At 45.0% G+C, this 18,484-nt stretch overlaps 1 protein-coding gene and 1 non-coding gene across 3 annotated transcripts in view; both read left to right on the top strand.

Moving 5' to 3' along the window:
* The window catches only part of KIAA0232 (KIAA0232 ortholog), a 98,524-nt gene that overhangs the window by 16,145 nt on the left and 63,895 nt on the right, over window positions 1-18,484 (top strand). The gene's annotated exons all lie outside the window — the stretch shown is intronic.
* TRNAS-GCU (transfer RNA serine (anticodon GCU)) lies at window positions 1,622-1,697 on the top strand. The gene has a single exon. It is a non-coding gene; the product is annotated as a tRNA-Ser (tRNA).

Below are 18,484 nucleotides of genomic sequence, written 5' to 3'. Positions count from 1 at the left end.
CCTTTTGTTCTGTCCTGGCCTCTAGGCTGGCGGGCCTGCCCCAAGGAGGGCAGTCTGCCTTATCCGGCTCCGGATTTAGATGTTAGTGTCACCCAGAAACACCCTCACAGACACTCCCGGCACCGTGTTCAGCCACATCTCCGGCCACCGTGGCCTGGTCATCTGGCACAGGGAATGAACCCCACAGTGACTCCTCAGTAAGGCCTTCTCCAGTGAAGCTCTCAGAGCTTGCGGTGGGGGCCCTCGCATCTCACCCCTTTTCCCGAGTTCCGGGACTCCTGCACCTGTCCCAGCACCTCCTGCTGGCCGGTCAGGCTTGTGCACTGCCGTGGAAGTTGGATCAAACCGGAATGCTTCCTCTTTCCCTCCCCCCAGGACGTAGGACACAAAGGACAGATAACACAGTGGTGACTCAGGTAGGGAACAAGGCATCGGTGATGTAGGGAGCAAAGAATGGTGAAATTAATTGGTGTAAGGTTGTCTCTGGGAGGGAAAGGAGTGACAACATTGAAGAAAGGGGACCGTTAAATATGAGTGCACATGTGCGACTTGTACAGAGTGAGGCTCAGCTAGCTTAGACTGAGGTCAAGGTAGGAGATTTGATTTGTGAATAGTGACGCATGAATTACACAGATCTTTGACATTGAAACATGAATGTTCTTGGCTCTGTAACAACTCTAGGCAAAATTCACTTTAGCAGTTATAGTTACTGGTAGTTAAGTAACACCTGGAAGATACATTTGGATAAGATTAATTTATATTTTAAAGGATAATTCCAGAATTGTCTAATTTCATATTCACTTGAGCAGAATACTTATTATTAACCCCAAATCAGATATTTCTCATGATAGAAAACTTGACCAGAATCTGTAAGAATGGAATGATCAATTTTATGTTTAACATGAGTCATTCAAAAGTTGAGTTTTATATTTAGTGTTTAGATAGTTAAACTTTCTTCCACCTTTGGATGTTTTTCTGAGCCTTGTAGTGCATATTTCTGCTACTTTTTTTCCCCTTTGCACTTACCCTTGTAATGTAATACTATTTGAGTTGAGCATGTCAGTGCAGTGTGGAATTTGGATGTGTATCAGGCTCTGTAGATAGTCCTTTCCGGGTAGTTTTTGAGAAGAGTCTCAATTAGTGTAACAATTCCAATCTAAAATGTGTCACTTCTGTAGAGGATCATCCTTTGCAGATATCTTAAATATTTTTGAGAATTTTGCATTGTTAATCTTTAAAGTATTTATTTACATTTTGGGTTTTGCAGAATAGGTCTATTTCCGAGATGTAAGGAGACCCCTGTAGATAGAGGCACATGAATGCTCAAAGTGCAGCAGGTCTCTGGCCTGTTTCCCAGACTTAGGGGTGCCTGAGAGTTCACTTACATTAGGTAGCACTTCTGTTTGGTAAGCCTGCCTGACACCCTGCAAATGTTTGTTATGTGTAGGCGCTTCTCCTTTAGCTTGGGGTCCCGGCAGCGCCTGGAGGGGCCCTCAGAGCACCACACTCTGCTTGCCAGCCTTGCGGAGCCACCACTGGTGGGTTCACTCCTAGCGGGGACTCTGCCATTAACGTCCTGTTGTCACATGTCTGTCACACGTCTAAAAAACCCCCAGAACAGGCCTTGGCCTGTTGGCTCAGTGGTAGAGTGTCAGCCTGCTGTGCAGGAGTCCTGGGTTCGATTCCTGGCCAGGGCACACAGGAGAAGCGCCCATCTGCTTCTCCACCCCTCCCTCTCTCCTTCCTCTCTGTCTCTCTCTTCCCCTCCCACAACCAAGGCTCCATTGGAGCAAAGTTGGCCCGGGCTCTGAGGATCGCTCTATGGCCTCTGTCTCAGGAGCTGGAAGGGCTCTGGTTGCAACAGAGCGACGCCCCAGATGGGCAGAGCATCGCCCCCTGGTGGGCATGCCGGGTGGCTCCCGGTCGGGCGCATGCGGGAGTCTGTGTGACTGCCTCCCCGTTTCCAACTTCAGAAAAATACAAAAAGGAGGAAAGAAAAAAACCAAAAAACAACAACAACAACAACAAAACCCCCCAGAACACACAGCTTGGTGGTTTGTGAAGTGGAGACAAACCCAGGATCATTTCAGTGGCTGTAAGCAGCTTCTCGATGCTCAGGTGCTGGCCTCACTGCTGTGCATGTGGTGGTCACTGGCCGGTGAGTGTCGTGGGCCCTGCCCGCGCAGTGTTGCAGAGAACACCCTGAGTGAGTGTCATCAGAGATAGTAAACGAGGGCTGAGGCATGCCCAGGGGAAGGGGATCGGGAAGTGTCTGACACCATAGAAAAGGGAGTACTGGTGGGTTTACTGTGAAGACTAGTAAACGGGGGCTGAGGCATGCCCAGGGGAAGGGATCGGGAAGTGTCTGACACCATAGAAAAGGGAGTACTGGTGGGTTTACTGTGAAGACTAGTAAACTTATGCAGACTATTTAAAGGAAAGAAAAGAAGAATTACTTAATGATCTTATTCCTAACATGTATCTTAAGTTTAACTTTCCAGTCCCAGGAAATTTAGGACATAAGGACTCTAGATGAGCTATGTCTTCTTAACAACTTGGACCTGAGGGAAGATAGATGTTCATTCTTCCTGGTTAGAGGGTCATGTTTCCCCAAGTGTGTGCCGAAGAACACAGAAGGGGTTTATAATTAAAGAAGGATGGAAAATGCTATCTCCATTTCCTTCCTGGAGGTTCCAGATGCACATTACCATGTTACAAGTTTTAAGATGTCCTAAAATAAACAAACCTGCTGATGTTTCAGCTCTGGAATTTCCCTAAGTTTTGCAAAAAATAAGTTCTATAGCAAAAACAGTATTTTGTATCATCCACTGTGTACTTTGGGGAAATGAGCAGGGTATCTTTTAAATGATAACACGGTTCATTTGAATAGCTTTATGTACTTAGTTATCTTAAGAGTCACATCTAATGACATGATTTAATCTTTGTTAGATAACTAATGGATGAATAATGAAAACAAGTATATACTTTGAACCTATATTGAGTTCTCAAAGGTATATCTTTGCAAAATCAAACAATTTTATTCTGATACTTTATAATTTCTAATTAGTAGGATATGAGTCAGTTAATCCATTTTAATTTTTATATTGACTAAGATATGTTATGACAGATGTTAAAACATTACCAAAGTATTGCTTATTACCTAATTTTATTTTGGACAACTGTAAAATGTATCAGTTAGCTTATGGCTTTTTATATGTAGTTTAGTAACTGAAGTAGAACTTGACCCAGTCTTACCAGTGAGCTGCAGAATTTCAGGCCCTTTTCCCTCCACTCATTGAGACTCAGAAGATAGATATCTTTGTATTTTTGATATTAGTAATTGAAAGCTGTAGATTTTTTTTTGATTGACTGATTTTAGAGAGACAGTGAGAGGAAGGGAGAGAGAGGGGAGCATTCATTTGATGTTCCACTTAGTTGTGCCTTCATTGGTCACTCGCCGTAAGCGCCCTGACCAGGGATTGAACCCTCAACCTTGGTGTTTCGAAGTGATGCTCTGAGTACCTGGCCAGGGCTGAAAGCTGTTGAATTTTTATGCACAGACATTTTGACAGGCAACAACAGTATCATTTTGAAAAATTATTTTAGTTCACAATGATCTAGTACAGTGTGTTCGTAAAGTCATGGTGCACTTTTGACCGGTCACAGGAAAGCAACAAAAGATGATAGAGATGTGAAATCTGCACCAAATAAAAGGAGAACCCTCCCAGTTTCTGTAGGATGATGTGGCAGCATGTGCGCATGCGCAGATGATGACGTAGCACCGTGTATACAGCGGAGCAGCCCACAGCCATGCCAGTCAAGATGTGGACGGTACAGAGGAAAGTTCAGTGTGTTCTGTGGCTCGCTAAATTCGAATCTGTGACCAGTTGAAGGAAACCAGCAGTTTGGTGGAGAAACCCCGTTCTGATAGGCCATCAGTCAGTGACGAGTCTGTAGAGGCTATACGGGATAGCTACCTAAGGAGCCCTGAAAAATCTGTGCATGAGCCCACATTGAACTGCACTGAATAGGTATGAAACTGGGAGAATTTTTCTTTTATTTGGTGCAGATTTCACATTTCTATCATCTTTTGTTGTTTTCCTGTGACTGGTCAAAAGTGCACCATGACTTTACGGACACACTATTTTATTTGCTGGACAAAGTGGGTTTTATCATGTTAGAGCTTCTGCATTTTCAAAAATTCTAAAAATGGTACTTGCTTTAATTTTTTGTTTCTAAATAAACTTGCTCAGGGTTTTAGAAATCCATGTTTCTTAGAGTGAAGATCATTTTCAGTTTCTTATAATTGAAGTTTTAGTCTTATTTAATTTTTTTTTTTTTTTTTAATTTTTGGTTTCAGTAAGAGAGAAAGAGGAGAGAGAAAGAGACAGGAACATCAAGCTGTTCCTGTATGTGCCCTGACTGGGGATCGAACCGGCAACCTCTGTGCTTCTGGATGATGCTCGGACCAACTAAGCTATCTGGCCAGGGCTTGAAGTTTTAAAACTTCTAAAATTTAGTTGTTTTATCACTTGTCCAGTAACTTTTCTGAAAGCTCTTGCATAAAGAAAAGCACCTGATTTTTGGATTTTGGTAGCTATTTTGCTATCTTTTGCAAGAGGATATAAGTTATATATTGAATATATCTCTCCTTCCCATTGATCCCTTAAAGGGCTTTATGCACTTTTTAATTTTTTTGTATTTTTCTGAAGTGAGAAGCAGAGAAGCAGAGAGACAGACTCCAGTCATGGAGCTGTCCTCAGTGCCTGAGCCAACTCTGCTTCAGTGGAGCCTTGGCTGTGGGAGGGAAAGAGAGAAACAGAGAGAAAGGAGGAGGGAAGGGTGGAGAAGCAGATGGGTTCTCCTGTGTGCCTTGGCCAGAAATCGAATCCGGGACTTCCACACGCCGGGCGGACGGTCTACTGCTGAGCCAACCGGCCAGGGCCTTTTCTATTTTTTTACACCCTGTAAACCAGGGGTCCCCAAACTATGGCCCGCGGGCCGCATGCGGCCCCCTGAGGCCATTTATCCAGCCCCCGCCATACTTCTGGAAGGGGCACCTCTTTCATTGGTGGTCAGTGAGAGGAGCATAGTTCCCATTGAAATACTGGTCAGTTTGTTGATTTAAATTTACTTGTTCTTTATTTTAAATATTGTATTTGTTCCTGTTTTGTTTTTTTTTACTTTAAAATAAGATATGTGCAGTGTTCATAGGGATTTGTTCATAGTTTTTTTATAGTCTGGCCCTCCAACGATCTGAGGGACAGTGAACAAAGTTTGGGGACCCCTGCTGTAAACTGTGTCAATAAAAGGACTTCCAGCCTAAGAAAAAAGTCTTGTAAGAGCTTATTTGATCCAAAATGCCCACAGTTCCCAGGAAGTAAAGTCTCAGCAGATTGAGAAAATGTTCTAGAGAATGGGAGTTTTGCAGCTTATTGTATATATCAGGTCTGCCGAAAAGTTCTGTCTGTTTCTATCACAAGTTTCGACACGTAAGCACGTTTATTTGGTGCATGTGTGCCTCTCTATTTTTATCACTTAATGTATACATACTGACGTAGCAAATTAACTAAAAGTTGAGTCACGTTAGTTTTATGTGTGAAGCGATAGTGTACCCATGGCTACTGATAAAGTTCATTTACACCACTGTATTTTATACGAATTTCAACAAGGAAGAAATGCTACAGAAGCATGTAGAAATTTATTGAAAGTGTTTGGTGAAGGTACAGTTTCTGATAGGACATGCAGAAGATGGTTTGAAAAGTTCAAAACAGGTGATTTCGACCTTTCTGTTAAGCCACGTTCTGGGCGACCATCTTTGATGATGACGTTGTTGTTAAGACCGTTTTGGAGCAAGATCCTTTTCTGATAACATCGGAGATCGCAGAAAGGCTTAATTCAGCTCAGCAAACCATTTCGGACCATATTCGGAAGATAGGATTGGTGTGGAAATATTCAAGATGGGTGCCACATGAATTAAGTCAGAAGAATTTGGATGATCGAGTCGTCATATGCACATCTCTACTTGCTCGGAACAAAATTGAGCTCTTCTTGAACCGGATGATAACTGGGGATGAAAAGTGGATTACCTACAAAAACATCGTAAGGAAAAGGGCATCTTGTGAACCCGGAAAACCTAGCCCTTCCACCTCTAAACCAAATTTGACTCTGAATAAGAGAATGTTGTGTATATGGTGGGACATTTGAGAACCAGTACATCATGAGCTTTTAAAACTGAACGAAAAGCTCAATTTGGAGAAGTATTGTCAGCAACTGGATAATTTAAAGACAGCAGTCCAAGAAAAGAGGCCAGCGATGCGATGTTCAATAGGAACAACATCATACTGCATCATGATAATGCCAGGCCACATGCTGCTTTGGGGACTCGTCAAAAAATTGCAGAACTAGGCTGGGAAATTCTGTCGCATCCACCATATTCCCCGGACTTAGCACCCTCCTACTATCACTTGTTTTTGTCCTTACAAAATTTTTTGAAGGGCAAAAAATTCAAAAATGAAGAAGATATCAAACAAGAACTGGTTCAATTTTTCACATCAAAAGATAAAACATTTTTCAAAAATGGGATATACAAATTGCCCTCACACTGGCAAGAAATCATTAATAATAATGACAGTTATATTATTTAATAAAGTTTATTGACGGTAAGAAAAATTTGTATTTTGTTTTATTCCAAAAACGGGCAGAACTTTCTGGTAGACTGGATACATTAGGATCAAGGAGGATAGGGAAGGGGCTACATGAAATCCTTGGTGGTAGATTCAGGAAGCAGGAGCAATGGGGGCACTCTCTGGGTTCTGATGGAAAGTAAAATGTTACATTGGTCGGTGCAGGGTAGTTAACATGGACAGAACTGGGATGGTGTGTGGGCAACAAGGTCACATGGGCCCTGCTCTGGTGCAGGGCTGTGTCTCCAGGGGTCCGGGCACGGTCCCTGTGACACCTCCGAGGAACCTTGTGAGACAGGTACACAAGGCAGTAGACAACTTCGAAGTTGAAGACTGACCTTTGTTGCCTGACCTGTGGTGGTGCAGTAGGTAAAGTGTTGACCTGGAATGCTGGGATTGCCAGTTCAAAATCTGAGGCTCGCCTGGTCAAGGCACATAGGAGAGGCAACTACTGCGTTCATTCTGCTCCTCCTCCCACTTTTCTCTTCCTCCCTTCCCCTTTCTCCCCCTTCCCCCCTCTTTCCCCCTCTCCCTCCCTTTTCTCCCCTCTCCCTTCCTTTCTCTCCCTCTTTTTTCTAAAATCAATGAATGAAATCTTGAAGAAAAAAAAGATTGGTTTTTGTACAGGAAGCTACACGTCTAGATCATGACTACTCACCAGGAACCACTTTTAGTTAGAAACTTTTACATCCAGACCATCTGCATGGTTACTTCTGGTTTCTGAGTTTGTAAGACTTTCCACGTGGGCCTCTCCTGAGCCTGTCAGGTTTAGTATGTGGCCCCTTTTCATCCACAGCTGTCTCAAAGTCTGCCCCTTTTAGGGGAAAAAAAGCATTTTTGTAGATCTATAAGGACTTATGAAGGCATGAAAAACCGCTGATTTTGTAGCCCTGGTACAGATTTTTTTTTTTTTTACAGAGAGAGAGAGAGAGAGAGAGAGAGAGAGAGAGAGAGATAGGGACAGACAGGAACAGAGAGAGATGAGAAGCATCAATCATCAGTTTTACGTTGCAACACCTTAGTTGTTGATTGATTGCTTTCTCATATGTGCCTTGACCGCGGGCCTTCAGCAGACCGAGTAACCCCTTGCTCAAGCCAGCGACCTTGGGTCCAAGCTGGTGAGCTTTGCTCAAACCAGTTGAGCCCGCGCTCAAAGCTGGAGACCTCAGGGTCTCGAACCTGGGTCCTTCAGCATCCCAGTCCGACGCTCTATCCACTTTGCCACCGCCTGGTCAGGCCCTGTTACAGATTTATGACATCTAATAGATCTGAAGGAAGTAAACACCTCATTGGTTATTGTAATGTGATAGCCTGCAAAGAAATTTTAGTCAGTGAAATGTGGTCGAGCTTTTCAAACCACAAATATTAACATGAGTATGAACTATCAAATAACTGCCAGTCAAGTCAAAATTAGAAATAGAATAATGTTACTTTACATAAACTGGTTGTCTCCATAATAATAGCCCAGGTAAAATGACAAGAACTTGGGCTGATCCAGACTCTCAGCTCTGTGTGCCTCCGAGGAGGGCTGCTCAGGTCGGACAGAGAGCTCTTCCCTCTTCCCGAGTCTCATCGCACACTGTTCTCGAGTTCGTTTGCTTTGCTTTAATGGAAGTCTGTGACAGTGAAACACTTGGCCTCTCTGACTCGGTCTTGTCCGGGCCTCCTTTGACCCATGTCTTGTTTGTCAGAGATCTGCATGAACCTCGTGACCGGACCCACATCAGCTAGAGTCAGCAGACTAAGAACGGTCTTCCTCCCTGCTGGTGGCTTCTGTTGCCAGTCACCGCTTGCCTCTCCCATTTCCCATTCCTTTGACATAAAAGAAGCCTGAAGTCTGTACTGGACTTCTGGATTTAAAGATCAGCTCTTCCGTTTTCCCAGTCGGTGCCTCTTGGACCAGTAGACCTTTCTAAGCATTGCAGCGTGAGCACACAGACTTGGGGATGCTGACGTACTTAGTGCTTATGATTCTATGTAGAACCGAGCGCTTTCACCTAGATTTTGTCATTCTGTAGTTGGTTGGTTTTTCCTTATCTCTTCTTCCTTATCTTTTACACATAGATTAACCAGGTCTGGTTTTTCCCTGTAATTTAAGAGGTTTGCTAATTCTTGTTATTATCAAGTAGATTATTATTATTAGCATCCCAGTCCAACGCTCTGTCCTCTGCGCCAGGTGAAAGTACTAGTTTCATTGATGACAGTGTCTTAAAAAGAGGCCTTGCATTCATTTCCTAGGGCTTTACACACTTCTAGGTGGGGAAGAGGCTGTAGCTCTGATTGTCCATGCCAGATACCTAGGCTAAGCATGTGTCCGTGATCAGCTCTTAGCCCCTGGCCCTACCTTCTGTGATAGAGTTTCAGTATAGGCTGCAGATTCTCTAAGCCAGGCTGGCTTCCAAAAAGCATAAGCAGTACCTTGGTTCCACATTAATGGGCTGAGATCAGAAAATTGGGCCTGGCCGGTTGGCTCAAGTGGTAGAACGTCGGCCTGGCGTGCGGGAGTCCGGGGTTCGATTCCCGGCCAGGGCACACAGGAGAAGCACCCATCTGCTTCTCCACCTCTCCCCCTCTCCTTCCTCTCTATCTCTCTCTTCCCCTCCTGCAGCCAGGGCTCCATTGGAGCAAAGTTGGCCCAGGCGCTGAGGATGGCTCTATGGCCTCTGCCTCAGGCACTAGAATGGCTCTGGTCTCAACAGAGCATTGCTCCAAATGGGCAGAGCATCGCCCCCTGGTGGGCATGCCGGGTGGATCCTGGTCGGGCGCATGCGGGAGTCTGTCTGATTGCCTTCCCGGTTTCCAACTTCAGAAAAATTAAAAAAAAAAAAAAAAAAAAAAGAGAAAAAAGAAAAGAATAATAGGCGAAGATTATATAAAACCACCTTGTGTTGTGAGTGGATCTCTGGTTTGCCAGGCAAATATTACTTACCATCTTGGTGAAAAGTCATAGAATCTTAGTATTTCAGGCACCCATTTTTCTGGTTCTCTTTTCTATGTTCTTCTATTCATATTTTATATCCTTTACCTTTCCCCTTCCAAGGCTTTCTTCTTGTGAAAATTCTGGGGAATTTTCCAAATTGAAGAATTATGAAAGGTAATGCATATTCTTGAATATTGAGCACTTTAACAAGTTTATTGTGAAATGAATACATCTATAAAATATATATCTATATAAAAATATACAGGCAGTCCTTCCCTGGGTTACGAATGAGATAGGTTCTGTAGGATTGAAAATGTTTAAGTGTTTATATGCACAGGAAGGTGAAAAAGACTGTTAAGACAAACATCTAAGTTGCATTTAATATATAGGTAAATATACCTGTTTCAACTTACGTGCAACTCAACCTAAGAACGAACCTATAGAACCGATCTTGTTTGTAACCCAGGGACTGCCTGTATGATAAAAGGCATGATTTGCAGAAGTATGGTACCAGGTCAAAGGAAGGCATGGGTTTCAGTAGAAAGAAGTACAAGGTGGTTACCTAAGAATGAAGATCGGCGCCCACTAGTACAGGATGGTCAGCACAGAAGGAAAACGCCTGAAGTCGTCGTCTGTGTGTCACCACCAAGTGTCCAGTGCCTGGGCCACGGCCCTCCAGTGAGTGTGGGTGATGAGAGGGGAGGTTTTTCCTCCACGTGCTAATATTATGAGTGTTGTTTTATTTCCCAAAGCTCTCTTTTTTATAATTTATTCCCCACATTTTAGACTTGGGAAGTATTGAGTTTGACAGTTTTGATCACCAGCCAAGGCCTAAGCATTCTCCTAAATAGTGCATGGAATATGTCACAGTTTGGCCCTGAAGAACTCTCTGCCTCGTGTGAGGGAACCTACATGCAGGAGGCAGTAGTAGAACAGTGTGAATGAATGTCATCAAAGGCAGAGGGGGATGGGGACAGAGCAGTGTGGCCTTAAGTAATTAGAGTAGGGGCGGGAGGGCAGGAGAGAACTGCATTACTGTCTAGGTCTGAATGTTTCAGCAGTGTTCGTGCCTCCTGAAACCTTTCTGAGCTTGTTGCTGTAAGGTCTTTTATATGGATTATTATTTTTTCTTCTTTTCCAAGTGAGAGGAGGGGAGATAGACTCCCGTATGCACCCAACCGGGATCCACGCAGCAACCCCTATCTGGGGCTGATGCTCTGCCCATCTGGGGCCATGCTCGCAACCAAGGTATTTTTAGCGCCTGAGGCAGAGGCCATGGAGCCATCCTCAGCTCCCGGGGCTGATACGTTCAAACCTATCGGAGCCATGGCTGTGGGAGAGGAAAAGAGAGAGAGAGACAGACAGACAGACAGAGGGAGAGAGAGAAGGGGGAGGGGGAGGGGTGGAGAAGCAGATGGTTGCCTCTCCTGTGTGTCCTGTCTGGGAATTGAACCCCGGGCATCCACACGCCGGGCCGACACTCGACCACTGAGCCAACCGACCAGGGCCTGCATTATTTTTTTCTTTTGCATTGTTTTAATTCTCCTGTGCCTCAAATAGTCCATCTAAGTTTGCCAGAATGCTGGTTTCAACAAAACTTCAGAGTTGTTTTCTCTCAAGGAAGTAGCTATTAGAAGAACTTCAGCTGTTAACAGCTCTTCCCTTTTCTCCCTGGCTATGAGGAGTTCATTTCCCCACCCCTCTGAGTGGAGTGAGGCCATGAGACTTGATCTGATGAGATGTGAGTGATTCCCCTCCAGGAGAAAGCTCGCAAAGCCCCAGCACACGCGTTGGCACAGATCTTTTTCTTTGGCTCCTGGATCAGCAGGGTTCAAGGTTGGGGCCACACTGTCATCTTGTCTCCTAGAGTGATTACACTGAGCATTCCTGCTCACCCAAGATGGACATGTAGCATGAGCAAGATACAGACATTGTGTGAAGCTGTGATCTGAGAATCACCTACTCTGTTTTGACTGATCTTTCCAAACTTTGTCCTTTGGTCTCCATCCTAATAAGTCTCAATTTTCTTTTAGCTTTGTAGAGATTTCATCTGTTCTTGGCTTTTTTATCCAGTCTGACTTTGCCATTGAACCTGCCATGATTGCATTCTGTAATGAGATTTGACCTGTTGAAACTTGAGACCTATCAAACATAAAGGTAGATGTTTCCCAGTTCTCCTATACAGTTCCTCTTGGACACATTGTTTCTCAGAAGAGCTGTGACCAGCACCTGTCTTCCGAGTGTCTTCTGAGTGTCAGGATGGGTGTCTTGTACAGTCCACAGGCACATGAGGAGGGGCAAGGAATGCTGTTGACAGAGCTGGTGAGTCTGCTCAGCCCAGCATGGTCGTTGGCTGGACAGTCCAAGCCAGCGTTGTCCAGCAGGACTTCTGCCTCAGTGGCAGTGTCCTGTGTTTGCACAGGAGCTCCATGGAGCTGTCAGCACCTGGGCTACGGCTAGTGTGCCAGAGGAACTGATTTTTAATTCAGATAGCACCATGTGACTAGTGGCTGTCACAGTACAGTGCAGCAGGACCCTAGAACAACGTCGGGATGGCATAACGTTAGGTGCGAAAAGCAGAATATAAAATACTATTATTATACATGTTGAAATAATAAAAATGTTTAAGTTCTATACAAAGGAAAGAACACGGATAACACCCACACCACAGTACTAACAGTGAGTGTGTTAGGGCGAGGAAGTTACATGCGGTACCCTTCTTTTTTCATGTTAAAAAAGTACCGCAAATTTTTATAGTTGAAAGTATATATGACAGACTTGAGCAGAGAAGGAGAGCTCTCAGACCCAGAGAACATTTCGGCAGATGAATATGTTGGGTACACAGGCGCTCAGGTTTCAATGGACACATTCCACATTTTACATTTTGGCCAGAAAAGCCCAGTTTATGTTTACTGTCTGGTGCTCTTTGATTAGCTGTGATGTCACACAAGTAAACTGAGAAGACATTCTGCAAGTGATATGTATGTATCACGTCAGAAAGAGGTTATGCTTTTTAAATAACTTGTGTGAGTTTTTAGCAAACCTGTCTTTTAGAAAAGTATTTACTAATGAAATCACTTAAATATCTAATTCTGTTTTCTTTCTTCCTTAATTGACAAATCATTTGTTGATTCTATCATTCTGAAAACATGCAGACTAGATAAAGAGCTAAATGCTTATTTATTTATTTATTTATTTACTTATTTATTTATTTTTTTGTATTTTTCTGAAGTTGGGAATGGGGAGGCAGTCAGACTCCTGCATGCGCCTGACCGGGATCCACCTGGCATGCCCACCAGGGAGCGATGCTCTGCCCGTCTGGGGCGTTGCCCTGTTGCAACCAGAGCCATTCTAGCGCCTGAGGCAGAGGCCACAGAGCCATCCTCAGCGCCCAGGCCATCTTTGCTCCAATGGAGCCTTGGCTGTGGGAGGGAAAGAGAGAGACAGAGAGGAAGGAGAGGGAAGGGGTGGAGAAGCAGATGGGCGCTTCTCCTGTGTGCCCTGGCCGGGAATCGAACCCGGGACTCCTGCACGCTGGGCCGATGCTCTACCACTGAGCCAACCAGCCAGGGCCTAAATGCTTTTATTTTGAAAATTTAGTTTATTCTAGTCCCATATTCGGTCATAAATGGCACAGGGCCCTGGGTGGCAGGGGGTGTCCTGGGCAGTGTCAGGGAGGAGAGGGCTTGACTGGTGCTCCCCTCACTCTGCCACCCTCACTGCCAGGCTCACGTTAGTGTGTTAGGTCCCAAGTCTGTAAATGGTTCCACAAACCTGTGTAGAGTCGCCCCAGTCTTTGGAGGCTGATTTTTATTCACCACTGGGGTTGCTTTTAATTCTTGAGTCCTTAAAATGGCTAGAAATCATACATTAGGCAGCAGAAAGAGCCCAGTGTGTGCTGAGCTTCCCTGATTGTGCTGGGTGGGGGTGGTGTGGCGTGCACACGCGGAGGTTGCTCTGCAGACGGGCACACGCAGCCCAGGGCAGTGGATGGTGTGGCGTGCACACGCGGAGGTTGCTCTGCAGACGGGCACACGCAGCCCAGGGCAGTGGATGGTGTGGCGTGCACACGCGGAGGTTGCTCTGCAGATGGGCACACGCAGCCCAGGGCAGTGGATGGTGTGGAGTACACACGCGGAGGTTGCTCTGCAGACGGGCACACGCAGCCCAGGGCAGTGGATGGTGTGGAGTGCACACGCGGAGGTTGCTCTGCAGACGGGCACACGCAGCCCAGGGCAGCGGATGGTGCGGAGTACACACGTGGAGGTTGCTCTGCAGACGGGCACACACAGCCCAGGGCAGCGGATGGTGTGGCGTGCACACGCGGAGGTTGCTCTGCAGACGGGCACACGCAGCCCAGGGCAGCGGAGGAGTCTCTTGTGTTCCCCGGGCTCATCCTCTGCACTTAGTACCGAGTTCTCCACATGTCTCCTTTGAATTTGCAGCAGAGAACAAAAATGTTACTTAACCATATGATAAGATTTGAACTGGATTATTTTAAGTGAAGGCAAATTTTAGTTTATTAAAGAATAGTAAGATGGCCCTGGCCGGTTGGCTCAGTGGTAGAACGTCGGCCTGGCGTGCAGGAGTCCCGGATTTGATTTCCGGCCAGGGCACACAGGAGAAGTGCCAATCTGCTTCTCCACCCCTCCCCCTCTCCTTCCTCTCTGTCTCTCTCTTCCCCTCCTGGAGCAAAGTTGGCCCAGGCGCTGAGGATGGCTCCATGGCCTCTGCCTCAGGCGCTAGAATGGCTCTGGTTGCAACAGAGCAACGGCCCAGACGGGCAGAGCATCGCCCCCTGGTGGGCATGCCGGGTGGATCCTGGTTGGGCGCATGCGGGAGTCTGTGTGACTGCCTCCCCGGTTCCAACTTCAGAAAAATACAAAAAAAAATAAAAATAAAAAAATAAAAAAGAATAGTAAGGAAATTATTTTTAAAACTTAGTTTATTTCACATAATTACTGTTCTTCACTTACTCATACTAGTGAAGGAACCTGGAAGATGAAGCAAATAGTTAACAATTGGGAGGGTAGTTTATGGTACCTTCCATTTGTATGACATTTTGTGAAATGCAAAGGCCACGAAATGCAGATGCCCTCATTCGCTCATTTCAGCACGGGTGAGTGGCTGAGAAATGTAGGGAGAGCAAGCCTTCACTATTTTATTGTACTGACCAGAAAACAAAGGCCCCAAGAAGTTGTGGATACAAAATGCAGCAACTAAGTGGCAGAGCTGGGTGGGACCGACTACAAGAGCCTAGGGATTCTTACTGCTGCGCACCTTCCACACTTCCCCTTCACCTTGGGAGTCAGAGAGGACTCAAGTGGCTTACCAGCTTCCGTGGGCACTTCATAGCTAGTAGATTATATATCTATGTGCATACATGTGTGTGTACATACAACCTTTTAAAACCATTTAAAATTTAAAGTAAAAAATTCAAAGAAATTCTAAAGTAAGTGTATTTAGTTTTTTGGGACTTATAAATGATCATTTATACAACCTAATTTTGGGATGATTTGGGTTAATATTGCATGAGAAAAAGAGTCTCAAGATGATTTAAAGGTCCTTTTTTTTTAGTGTAAACCTTTGGAAAAGAGAATGTTGAAAAAAACAACAAAAAACCTTCAGATGCTTTTTCTTTAACTTTTTTTAGACAATTTAAAATAATAGACTGAAGTGATGACTTTTAACTTCATAGTGACTACATGCCACATCCAGAATGAGCGTGGAAAGGAGTCGACGGTCTGAAGTGTGGGGGTTGCCAGCTGTGTTCTTGAACTTGCCAGGCAGATGTTCGGTGGTTTTGCCGCGCTTGTCAGGTCCCCCTGCTGTGTGGGCCACGTGGTGGATTCCATGTAAAATCAGTTTTAATGAAGTAGATAACCATGAGCCAGCAGACCTAGGCTCTCTTCCTTTTGGTCCCGAACTAGAAACAGTCTCTCATTTGTCAAGTGTTTGCCCCTCTACCAAAGGTTTGCTGCTGAGGGAGGGAGAGGGAGCTTAGTTATGACCCAATTTCTATACCTGGGTGTCTGCTGACAGTCTGGGGTTCAAAGTAAAGAGGATGGGCACTCTTTAGTGCCGAGTGATTGTGGGGCCTCCGTCTCAGACCCTGTGGTTGGTGTCTGCTTAGAAGTGCGGCACAGATGAGTGCCGGGGAGTCAGTGCTCCCAGGCCTGCCCGCCTCTCTCCCCGCTCCTGGGTCTTCTGCAGTCTGTTCCGGAGAGAGAAGAGAGACACACTGGGACTGCTACTGACTCCAGGGCTGGGCCAGCCACGGAGCAGGTGCAGGAAGAGTTCTCGTAGGGGCAGCAGTGCAAGTGAAGGTCTTAGCCAGCGTTTTGATGAGGTGTTCTGTGCACTTTGCTTTATTTCGCATTTGTATGCCATTCTCGCCTACTTCTCCAATTCTTCCTAAAGAAACTGGAAATCTCTTAATGACAACAGTGGGAATCTTATGGTTGGGTTCATACCATGTTTTCAAGTAAAAACTAAAAAAAACTAAAGCATTTCTATATTGGTCTTGACAGTTTGTCAAGTCAGTCGTTACGTGAATGAAGGCCTTTGTGTATTTAAATAATGGAGAGAGCCTTATACTAAGTTGTTTACAGTAAAACTAGTATTTTACAGGTTCCATGGCAAAGACAATTTTGTAGATTTTGCTTACAATATTCTTCTAATATCTCCTGTACTGTCTAGGTCTGATGTATATTGTTGGATTCAATTTCCTAAGTTTTGTTTAGACATTTTACATGTGTGTTTGTGAGGAATATCAGCCTTTAATTTTCTCTTCTTGTAATATATTCTTTATCTGGTTTTGATGTCAGGATAATGCTGTACTCATAACGTGATTTGAGAAGTATTTGCTTCTCTCTTTTTTTTTTTTTTGTATTTTTCCAAAGTTAGAAGTGGGGAGGCAGTCAGACAGACTCCCACATGTACCCAACCGGGATCCACCCGGCATGCCCACCAGGGGGCGATGCTCTGCCCATCCGGGGCTTACTCCGCCATGGCTGGGGCCACTCTAGCGCCTGAGGCAGAGGCCATGGAGCCATCCTCAGTGCCCGGGTCAACTTTGCTCCAGTGGAGCCTTGGCTGCGGGAGGGGAAGAGAGAGACAGAGAGGAAGGAGAGGGGGAGGGGTGGAGAAGCAGATGGGCGCTTCTCCTGTGTGCCCTGACCAGGAATCAAACCCAGGACTTCCACACACCTGGCCAACGCTCTACTACAGAGCCAACCAGCCAGGGCCGTATTTGCTCCTCTTGGAAGAGTTTGTATAGAATTGACATTATGTTTTCCTTAAATATTTGTAGAATTCGGCTTTGAAGCCATTTGGGCCTGGAGATTATTTTTTTTTAAAGAGGGAGAGAGAGACAAGAAGGGAGAGAGATGAGAAGCATCAATTCATATTTGCAGCACTTTAGTTGTTCACTGAATGCTCTCATGTGCCTTGACTGGGGGCTTCAGCTGAGCCAGTGACCTTGGGCTCAAACCAGCGACCATGGGGTCATGTCTATGATCCCACGCTCAAGCCGGTGACCTTGGGGTTTCGAACCTGCGTCCTCAGCGTCCCAGGGCAACTTACTATCCACTATGCCTCCAGTTGGTCAGGCTGTGCCTGGAGATTTCTTTGTGGGAAAGTTTTAAACTATAAGTTCAGTTCATTTTATAGATACAGAGACATTCATTCTATTTCTTCTTGAGTGAATTGTGGTAATTGTGTTTTCAACGAATTTGTCTATTTCATCTAAGTTGTAAATTTATTGGTGTAAAGTTTTTTCTCATACCTCCTTATTTTCCTTTTTATACCTATAGAATCTGTAGAGATCTCCCCTCTCTCATTCCTGAAATTGTTGATTTATGCCTCTTTCTTGAATAGTCTGGCTAGAGGTTTGTAAAGTTTGTTGTCTGAAAGAACCAGCTTTGGCACTGTGCTAAGTGAAATAAGCCAGTCAGAGAAAGACAAGTACCATACGATTTCACTCATGTGGACTGTATGAACAACATGAGCTAACAAACAAGAGAGACAAGTTCATAATGGAGAGCAAGCTGACAGCTGTGAGAGGGGTTGGGAGGTTGGAGGGGGGAGGTGGAGGGATTGAGCATAAAAGAAAAGAGAAAAACTCACGGGCATGGACAACAGTGCGCTGATGGCTGGAGCAGGCGTTGGAGGACAAATGGTGGAGGGCGACTTGCCTTGGGTGGTGAGCACAGCATAGTATATAGGTGATGTGTGTGGAATTGTGCACCTGAAGCCTGTGTAATTTTGTTAACCAGTGTCACCCCAATAAATTCAATAAAAAGGGAAATTTAAAAAAGACAAATTCCACCAAAAGTAAAAAATCAGGTCCCAGAAAATAATAAGGTAAACTAAGCAAAGCAAAAATACATTGTCCTCTGAGCTTTAGCCTCCTCATTAATAAAGTGCAGTTCAACAACAAAAATAAATAAAGCTGGTTTTATTATTTTTCCATGTTCTGTTTCATTGGTTTCCAAGTCAGGAGAACGGACACTTGAGCTGCGAGTGGTTGTGGTGCAGGCAGAAGCCACCTGTGCTGCCTCTGCTGATTGTAACTTTTATGTTGGTTCTCGTCGGTTTCAGTTCATTTTTCTCTTCATATCCAGTCCTTTTGTCTCTGCTTCTTTGCATGCCTGTTCATTTAAAAGCTTTCTATATTTATTGATTTTTAGAGAGAACAGAAGGAGGAGGGAGAGGGAGGAGGGAGGGAAGGAGGGATATCAATTTGCTCTCCACTTAACTCATGCCGTCCTTAGTTCAGGCTCGCCTGTGCCCTGACTAGCATCGAGCCCGCAGACCTCCGCGTGTTGGGACGATGCTCTGACCACCTGATCTACCCAGCCAGGGCCTGCTCATTTTT

Source organism: Saccopteryx leptura, chromosome 5 (genome assembly GCF_036850995.1).
Source record: "Saccopteryx leptura isolate mSacLep1 chromosome 5, mSacLep1_pri_phased_curated, whole genome shotgun sequence".
Lineage (NCBI taxonomy): Eukaryota > Metazoa > Chordata > Mammalia > Chiroptera > Emballonuridae > Saccopteryx > Saccopteryx leptura.
Note: the sequence above shows the minus strand (reverse complement) of the source record. Positions and strands in the feature narration are given on the sequence as shown.